Raw genomic sequence first — 9428 nt, forward strand, 5'->3', positions numbered from 1 at the left:
TCAGGACAGTTGTAGATGATTTATAACTTAGAAAAGACACTGAGATCAGTGCTTGGACCACACTGGCTCTTTCTCTATGACAAGGCACAGGTCTATATAACGCAGAGGGATTAGGGCCTATCCATCCATTGAAGACACTCATGAGACATCAGGATTCTGATGCCAGGGGAAAAAAAAGTTCCCGTTTACTGCCTCCTGGCTCTGCCTAATGAGCTGCAGCATATCATGTGCACCACTAGTGTTTTAGCCTCTTTATTTGCTTACAAAGCAGATGTTTGACAGGCACAGAAATAATTCCTTCAAGATCTGCAACAGCTGTGGCCAGCATTCAGATAAGAGGCTCGATATTTCTACAGCCATCCAGCCAAGGCCTTATGCAACTTGGTTAAATTGCCTTTTGAGACACTGCCTTGCCAGCTCGAGTAAGTGGCAGATACCTCTCTATGGGAGAAGAAATAAGTCTTTTGTTAGACGTCAATTTGCTTTTCCTTTGGGCTCAAATTTTGAAACACTTTATTTTTTTCCTCTGTATTGTTTTGGGAAGGTTTTCATAATGTGGAGTCTTCGTGCATCCAAACACGTGCTGCTCCTGCCCCTGCCAACCTTCTGTGCTTTGGTGTGGAGGCACATCAACTCTGTCTCTGTATGAACAAAGAGCCTTCCTGAAGTCCATGGTGTTGAATGTCCATTTTCATAACCCTAGACCTCCTCCTGTCTGCCTGACACTGTTTACTCTGTGCAGGGTAGAGTCTACAGCTGATGTGTGAAGTTTAAAATGTTCTCTTTCCAGAACTAAAATATCATTCTGTGACCATTCATTAAGGAAAAGAGAAACCAGGCTGAACTCATCAGTATCCCTTTGGATATCTGTCAACAAGCAAAGGAATGTCCCAAGACAATTTTGCACACAAAATGGAAAATGTGGGAAGATACAATTTTGCACACAAAATGGAAAATGTGGGAAGATACAATACAGAGGTACTTACCCTCTGTGGACACAAGCCGTCAGCAGTATCTCAACGCTGACCTAGTATTTGCTGACCTAGCAAACCCAGTGTCAGGAATCAGTGCATGGTCTCAACCAGCAGCAGGTACTGCAGGTTTGGCTCTTGCTGGTTAAAATATGTTTTTGCTATAGTCCACATCTATGTTATCATCACAGCTTCTTGGTTCACTGAAATCATAACTGGCTCAGAATTTAAACAAAAGAGCTGAGTACGCGAGGCAACAGCAAATCTACCTGGCACATTTCACCTGTGGTTTTGGGATGCTAGAAGTAACAGAATATATGCTGATGACATGGAAGAGCTGACACCAAACCAGATGGAATTAACCCACAGATCTTTAATTAGGAACACTATGGAAAAAGTGAAGGTAGAACAAAAACTTTCAAATTTCCAGTGAGGAGCTGAGAATAAAACTGAGCTTCATCAGTTCAGACACAAATTTCCTCAGGCTTGATTGCTCTGGGAGTGGTCATCACAAAGGCAGATCTAGGAAATAGAACAAACATGAGTGAAGTTCAAAACAACAGCACACGACCACTCTTTGCAAAACAGGAGTCACAAAACAGTCAAAGGAACTATTGATACTTCACCCTTCTATTGCATCTCCCTTTGGAGGACTTCAAAGTGCTTCATCAAAGACACATGTCAGATTGTGATGCTTTTACTCATGCACATGGCTGTCTATGTGACCTCATTTGATTTTATGGTCCAAAGCAGTATATGAAGTACAAAGGGATCAGATTCCTGCCCTAGCTGATGCCATGTCAGTCAATTTAGGATTGTTTTTTACTGATGAAAACGTCGAGTCAGTAATTACTGACACTTTCTCTTGCCACTAGTCTTGATATTCAGAGTCCAATGTAACATCACTAAAAAAACAGAACTCTGAAGATGAAAGTACTAGTCAAGGAAAAATGGAGAAATACCTGAGGTGTTAAGCACTGCTCTCAGTGGTTGATACAGTGCATACACAACATTACTTACTGCATTAAAAGGTATGAAGATCTCTGGCCTGCTCTTACACTTGGTCTTTCAGATTCAGATGAGGGATCATCTTAGCTTTTCCTTGCACTCATGTGAAAGGTGCCTGAAGACAGGCCCACTGAGGTGTGGGTAAGCTGAATCAGGAGCCTGTTCTGTGCTACCCTTCCCCCTTTCTGAAAGAAAGGTCAACCCACAATGGCAATTCCATGGTGAGTAAAGTGGTGACCATTAGATCATCATAGCATGGCATACTCCTATTGTTATCATGATCATCCTAATAAAGAAATCTTCATGAGGCTTCTCTTGGGTGTAGCTGTCATTAATAAGCATTTCCTCTTGCAATTTATTTCAGTTTAGTTAAATGATAATTCCACTAAGAAACAGTGTCCATAAAGCAATGGTATATATGACATGATCCTGCAGATGGTTAACATTTAAGAGAACTAAAAACATCTTAAATGCTTTTAGGGACATTTCACAGTAGTGAGAAATGAAATTAGATTAGATGGATTGGATTAGAATAATTTTTTTCTGGCCTATGCTATTGGGGATTTCTAGGAGCTTGAAATCACATTGTGAATCCATTCTTTGAAGTGGAAAGAAATGGACCAGAATTTCCTAGAGATTTTCTGCTGTTTCTTTAATTCCCAGGTGCAAATTTTGTTAATTCTTCCCCTTTTAGACCCCCTCTCCGAATTTTAAGTGAGTGTTTAGAGAAAATCCTCCTGAGCTCTGGCCAGGCTTATTGAGGTAGGGACTGCCTGTGTGTCCCCTGCCTTTACATCACCTTCACAGCCCAAGACTGGGGCTTCTCTACTCTGCCATGATCAAGTCAACATCTCTGAATATTCATTAGAATCTTTCTGGCTTTGTGTCATGTTCAAGTGTTGAAGTGCCCACTAATACCAGAGATGCTTCAGTGTGGGAATCAGATCCAATTAGACACTGTACCTTCATGTTTCATCCAGTAGCCCACAGTTTGAGTCAAGGCAAGCAACTGAAATGCTGATCAAGGGGAATGGAGTCCTCTTATTTATCTATGGCACAGATCAACTCAAACCATAACTGCTCAAGAAGATGAGAAAGAATGCTTTGAAGCGCCAGTGCAGCCCTGGGAGCTGTTTCACAGCAAATATCTTCATTGTAGTGTTTCTCTTTACTCAAGTATTTTCAATTCTTGGTGGTTCTCATTGATGGTGTTTTAGCTTACAGAGGTTCTTCAGAATGGTCAAGATCTTCCCCTGTACAATTGCTCAACATGGTCACAATTTTGAGACAAGCTGTGTTAGTCAAGGGCAGACCTTGGACTGCCATGCCGGAATTTTGCATTTGCAACTTTTCTGCAAGCATATTTTTCGGTTTGACTCTCAGGTCAAACATCTAGTTGATATATGTAGAAATAATCTTTTGTGGACACAACTCAAATGAATCTGAGTGTCCAATGAGAAAATTATTGTTTGCAACTGATTGCACTTAGAGTTGCAACACAGGGGAGAGTGGTTTTTTGCTTTTTTCCCCACTCGTCGCCTTTGGAAATTTCACAACCTACAGTTAACCAGACTCTGAGTCTGAGCTGAGGATCTTGCAACACTGGTTTATCTATGCCACTGAAAACCAAATCTGTACAGCGTCATAACTTTCATTGATCCACCAGGCTGGATCCAAGCTGATAGCAGATCCGATGCGATCTCAGGCAAAGAAAAAGAATAAAATCAGATCTGTTGATTCAGACTGACGTGGAATTGCAGCCTGGCAGCACATAAGCCTTCTGGTTAGCAAACAGACTGCATGGCCCAAAACTTCATTCAGGACAAACTCTGACACAGTATGGTAAGGCAGACATGTCCCCATCACAAACAGAAAGATTCTAGTCTCCTGGGACCTGTGGGGTACAGCCAGAAGAGGTACTACAGACTTCCTACAGTGCAGGGTCTTTGAAAGCTACAGCCCAGGGCCAGAGACCCAGATGCTCCTCAAGCAGATAACCTCACATAATCAATGTTCACTAGTCTTGCTGATGAGCTTTATAAATGCTCTCATTGATGCTCTTGGTATATATGACCTGGTTGGTTTTGTTTGCATTTTTCTCTCTATTTATTTTCTGCTACTACATTAATGTAGTCCTCCTTACACTCACTATTGCCTGGATCTGTCCCACAGTCTTGTTAATGATGTCACAAGCAGGGTTATGACTACTTGTGACAGCACATGCAAAAATAACCCTTCAGGAAATAAGGAAGCCACTGGAAGGACTGACATACCAGGAGGCAGGAATCCCACTTCTGTGCGAAATGTCCCATGTCAATAAAACATTAAAGAGGGGGGAAAGTATGTGGAGTGTAAGGAGATCTGCATCAAGCATTGGATTTTCCTTTAAATCTCATTCCAGGCTCAACAGAGAGACAAAGGATCAGGGACTTCACGTTGTTTCATCTCCTTTGTTCTGCATTCTTGAAGGGAACAAGTGAAACCACAAGGACTGACCTTTCCTAGAACCTCTTCCGCTTTTCCTGGAAATCAGTCTTCAGTCACATGATAGGGTTTTACTGCTCTTTAGGAATTCCAGATCCTGAATGAGGCAGACTGTAAACAAGGAAACCTGACACCTCAAGGACAGAAGGAGAGAACAAGATGTCCATAGACACGCTGGAGTGTTTTCGAGCACTGCAATGTGTTCTGTGATTTGTTTATAAATGTACCTGTCTCTGAGTGTACACACACATCTATACACAGTCCTACAGAGTACATACTATCATTTTTTCTCCCACATCTCTCTGAAAGCAGAAAGACTCAGTCATAAACAAAGTGGTATTCTCCAGGACAGGCACTGCTCTTTCAGCCCAGTCGCTATCACAGCCCTCCCCTTGTGTCTGCAGTTCTGTGGTTTCAAACCCAGTTGTTTTCTAGGATAAGGCAGGGATTGCAGGGCCTTGTTTGTGGGTGCAAGCAGGTACATGAGCACCACAAGCTGTCACTCACTAACGGCCTCTCTCAGTTAGCTGGTTATTAAAAACCAGTCCAGCTTTTAAGGACCATAGCTGACTTTGTGGATGCTGGAAACAAGACATGGGCTGGGTGCTGAAGGGCAAACAGATGACTTTTTTGGCAAATAAGAAGTATGATTTAAAAAAAGAGATGGGACAGACTCTTCAAAATGCACAAGGAGAAAAAAGTAACTTGGAGAATCAGGGTAGAAGCTGGATTGGTATACCACACCATTGAAACCCTTCTCCAGCAGGAAAATGATAACACAGGAAAAGCTGAATCTTTACACTACAGCATGTTCTTTCTTCTCCAAGTCAGATGCAATTTAGAGTCCTGTGCCAAATGTTCACATTAACTGCAAAGAGCTCCTTAATCCTAAGACATTTTCAGTCTTAACATTAAACAGTTACCCCTTATCAGAAAACTAAACTTAATACAGCTGAAACTCACCCATAAACAGGGTCAAAAATGGTTTCTTCTCCCTCCATTTATAATAGAAAACTTCTAGACAGTTGTAGACAAACGTTTGCTATCAAGTCCTTCCCAAGAGAGTTACTGTCTTGCCATTTACAAAATGTTGATCAAGGAGCCCTGTTTGCTTAAGTCTGTTTTGGAGGCATAACTCTGAGTGGTACTGTGAGAGGAACATGCACAATCATAGCATCCAGGCCATTAATTAAAGCCTTATAAAATCCCAACTGAAGTTACTGGAAGGATTCCCATTGATGCATTAGATTTTGGATAAGGCTTCAAATACAAAAATTGAACTGATAAGTGCAGAGCCCTCTCCCCTCTCTTGCTGGATTTTTCCTGCTATTTGGATCCTTTGCATGTCAAATGCCATCAGGATGAATGACCAAATCTTTGCTGGAAAGAAAAGGTGGTTTATTTTGTGTGTGGTCCCTTCTGCATTGTGCTGGGGCTTGGTTCAAGCTGCCAGGTGCTGTCTCTCCATCTTCCTGGTGCTGTGGTATCTCCAAGGCCTTGCAATACCAACAAGGCTATGACTAACAGCACGGCCCAGAGTAAGGAAGAAGCCCTACTGCCAGTTTTGCCATATCCCACTGAGACAGGATGAGCTTTACTGGTTGGGGTGGACAGTGACCTTCAGAGTATTTAGCTGAACAGCTTCTCATAACAAAACTGTTTTCTTATGTTGCATGTGGAGCCATCACAAGAGCTATTCACAGAATCTTTCCTCAGTCCTCTCCATTGTTATACACTGGTTTAGCCCACAAAGCACCGAGATCAAAATATTGGAGTGGGATAAATGTGAAACTATTGGAAGGAAAAAAACTCCCTTATCTCAAGGACTGTGGTGGTACAGCTTCTTGGTTAGACAGCTGCTGGGGCTCATTTTGTTCTAGCCCTGAGCTAAGCATCTGCCAGATCGTTTTTCTGGTGCAGTGTTATTTTCTGTAAAAATAGAACTAATAATTAGATGGCGCTAATATGACTTGTACTCATCCTAAGAGGCCTAATAAATAGAGGAAAATTCATGAGGAAATAGACTTGGAATACAATGTTAGTACTAATCATAAAATTGAAAAATTCTGCTCCCTCAGAAAAATCAATGGGCCCATGAAGTCCCTGTTGTTCCCTCCTGCACGAGTACAGCTACACGAATAACCCACCACAGCTTTGCCATCCTGCAAGGAGCTGCCTGTCCGCAGTTGGATACACCCTTGGATAAATGTCAGTGTGCTTCCTTGGCCATGAAAGCATGGGAAGCTGCTTTCTACCCACTGCAGTGGCTCTTACTGGGCAGGAAAAGACAAGCCAGCAATCAGCCCAAATTTACCTTGCTCATGGACCCATAGCCTGGAGCTACTGCAAGACAGTTCTGGTTCCAGATTTTCATCTCTGGATCCTCTGGACATAGTTCTAATGGGCTGAAACATCTCAGAGGAGGAGGAAAAAAAACAGCCAACAGCAATATCTTTGGCCAACCAGCAGATTTTTCTTTCCTGACGATCCACCAGTGTGTAGATGCCTGATGGTTTGTATCCCTTCTGGTATTTTTCTCTCCTATCACATGTAACTGTGAATTCTCTCATTAGTCAGACTGCACTCATTCCAGCACATCATTTAATCTTTCTTTATCAAAACAGTGTATAGACAAAGCTAACTTATCTGAAATGTAGGTGGTCTCATCACTTCTCTCTGTGCTGTATTTTTCACTGCTCTATTCTTTTTTGAGGTAGTCATGCCAGGTAGCTTTTGATGAGTAACGTACTGTTCATGTTCATCTGTTGCTGTCATGTAGCTAACAAAGCCCCAAAGATGCCACCAAAGGTAAAAATAAAGCCCATTGCATGATACTGAAATCAGCTTTTCTGCATGAGTGTGTGCCCTAGGCCATCAGACAGCTCTTTTCCTTATGATTCTCTCAATCTCTCTTTGGAAAACATCTTGCTCATTTGCACAAAGAGAAAGCACAAATCCCCTAGATTTTACGTGAAGGAAGCATAACACCTCACTCAGAGTCATTTTATGAGCAATTAAAACTTAATTGCAGATACAAGTTGTTAGAGAGGGTGCAGAATATTTCTGCTGTGGCTACAGCCACTGCAGAGAGGCAAATATTCCCTGTTCTGGTTAGTGGGAGAGCATGCCCATTTCTTGGCTACATAGTCATGCATGCACCATGGATATTTGCAAGCACAAGGTAATTTATGTTAACATCGAAAATGTGTTTACAAGTACTCAGCTTCAGAAATCTGTTGTGTTGTCTTACTGTATAGAAGTGGCCAGCAGAACGCACTGTACGTGCGGCACAGATATAATTTGGATCATTGCTCAATGCCCAAAGGGACAGGGTTAATAAAGTAAAAGGGAACAGAGCACCAAAGCACTATTGATAACTGTATGTGCACCAGAGACCATTTCACTGACTTTGTGGAAGAGCTTTTTATCATGTAATTTCTCAATATTAAAAACAATGCTTGATACTGCTTATCCAGAAATCTACAGTTCCAACCAGAAAAATATATAGACTGACAAAAGGCTATTATTGGGAAAGTCACAGCAGGAATTGCAATGAAAAAGCAACTAGCCAAAGGAGAAAATTCAGTAATCAAGCACTATGACATAAAGGTTGGTCCAGGATCTGTAATGAAACTCAAAATTTGAATAGCAAGGGTGTAATTCTGGAAGGAATTCAGGGATCCCCACTCTAATTATTTCCATCACAAAGGTAGGAATGAAGGTTAAGGGTCTGCCCAACACCATATGACAGAGCCCATCCTAATGTGGAGCCCAGTGACTCCTGAATGTGGTACCATTTCCTTTCATCATGTGCTTGCTCCCTGCTTAGAACAGTAGGTCAAACACAATTTGTGACGACACCAGGAGAGGAAGAACCTGTGATAAGGGGAAGGTTTTAAACAGCAATAAGAATTAAAATGAGACTGCTGTGTTTTCATCATGGCAGAAGTAGAGAGAGCAGCCTAAGGTAAGTGTGGAGCTGGGGGTGCAGAATGAGACAAGACTAGAATGAGCAGGGCTGTTGAAACAGCATCAACCATCTCTGGAGGGGAGGCCTGGGAAATCCCCACATCCCCTGCTTTATCACACAGGGAGGGATTTGGGGAGCTGAACTAAAGGGAATAGGAGAAGGAGGAGGAAAGAGAGACACTTGCAAGCCAGCTGTGGGCAGCATTGCCCCCTGGAGTGAGGTCCAGCTGGGGGAAGAAGGGAATCTGGCCAACCTGAGGCACAGCTGTAATTTTAATAACCAGACGGGAGACTCAATGCCCCACCCAAGGGGCAGGAGCCGGTATATTTTCCTCCAGCAGCGAGGTCACCTTTTCATTTCTCACCTTGCACCGACAACCTCCACTTCAGCATGATTTGCTCTCGTGGAGGCACAGGGAAACCAAGCCAGACACTGCCGGATCAGAGAGCTTTGGGATGGGCACACTCAAACTGGTGGAGCAGCAGTTTGAGTCAGTCTTTTATGAAGTGGCTTTAGAAGCCACGGGACAGTGGCTTATACTGTCTCTTCTCTCTAATAAAGGCTCACAGAGGTCTTAGCTGGCTGTCCTGGCTGTCCCAAGGGAGGGAGGGGGAAGGACCTGACACGGTTTGTTTTGCACATGTTTTAATCAGCAGAGCAGTGCTTCATGAGTGCTCTTATACATGCCAGAAACAATCCTCCTACACGGAGTTGTCAGTGATATTAAACAGAGTGAGAAGGCAAGAAGGTCCAACCTCATATGGGCCAGAGCTGCTATTTTCAGGGTCAGATAGAGAGCCTGAAGTCTGGACTCTGACTTAGGAGAAGACTTTCCTCTCAATTCTGTTGGACAAAATGAACAGGCTCTGCCCTGGGGCAGAGGACATGGGGGTGGGGAGTGGTGACAGGAAACCCCTGCAGAAGCCATGGCTTTTTATGACAAGCAGTTAAAGGCTGGGGTTTCCCCACAATTCCTTGAGTGAACAAGTGCATGT

General features: G+C 42.9%; 1 long non-coding RNA gene across 1 annotated transcript; it reads right to left on the reverse strand.

The window, feature by feature from the left end:
• Positions 1-1320: 1320 nt before the first annotated feature.
• Positions 1321-4674, reverse strand: LOC108500023. Its single transcript, XR_001875741.1, has 2 exons — positions 4476-4674; positions 1321-1493 (listed from the first exon to the last, which is right to left on the reverse strand). It is a non-coding gene; the product is annotated as an uncharacterized LOC108500023 (long non-coding RNA).
• Positions 4675-9428: the final 4754 nt, after the last annotated feature.

Source organism: Lepidothrix coronata, unplaced genomic scaffold (assembly GCF_001604755.1).
Source record: "Lepidothrix coronata isolate B3197 unplaced genomic scaffold, Lepidothrix_coronata-1.0 Scaffold84, whole genome shotgun sequence".
Lineage (NCBI taxonomy): Eukaryota > Metazoa > Chordata > Aves > Passeriformes > Pipridae > Lepidothrix > Lepidothrix coronata.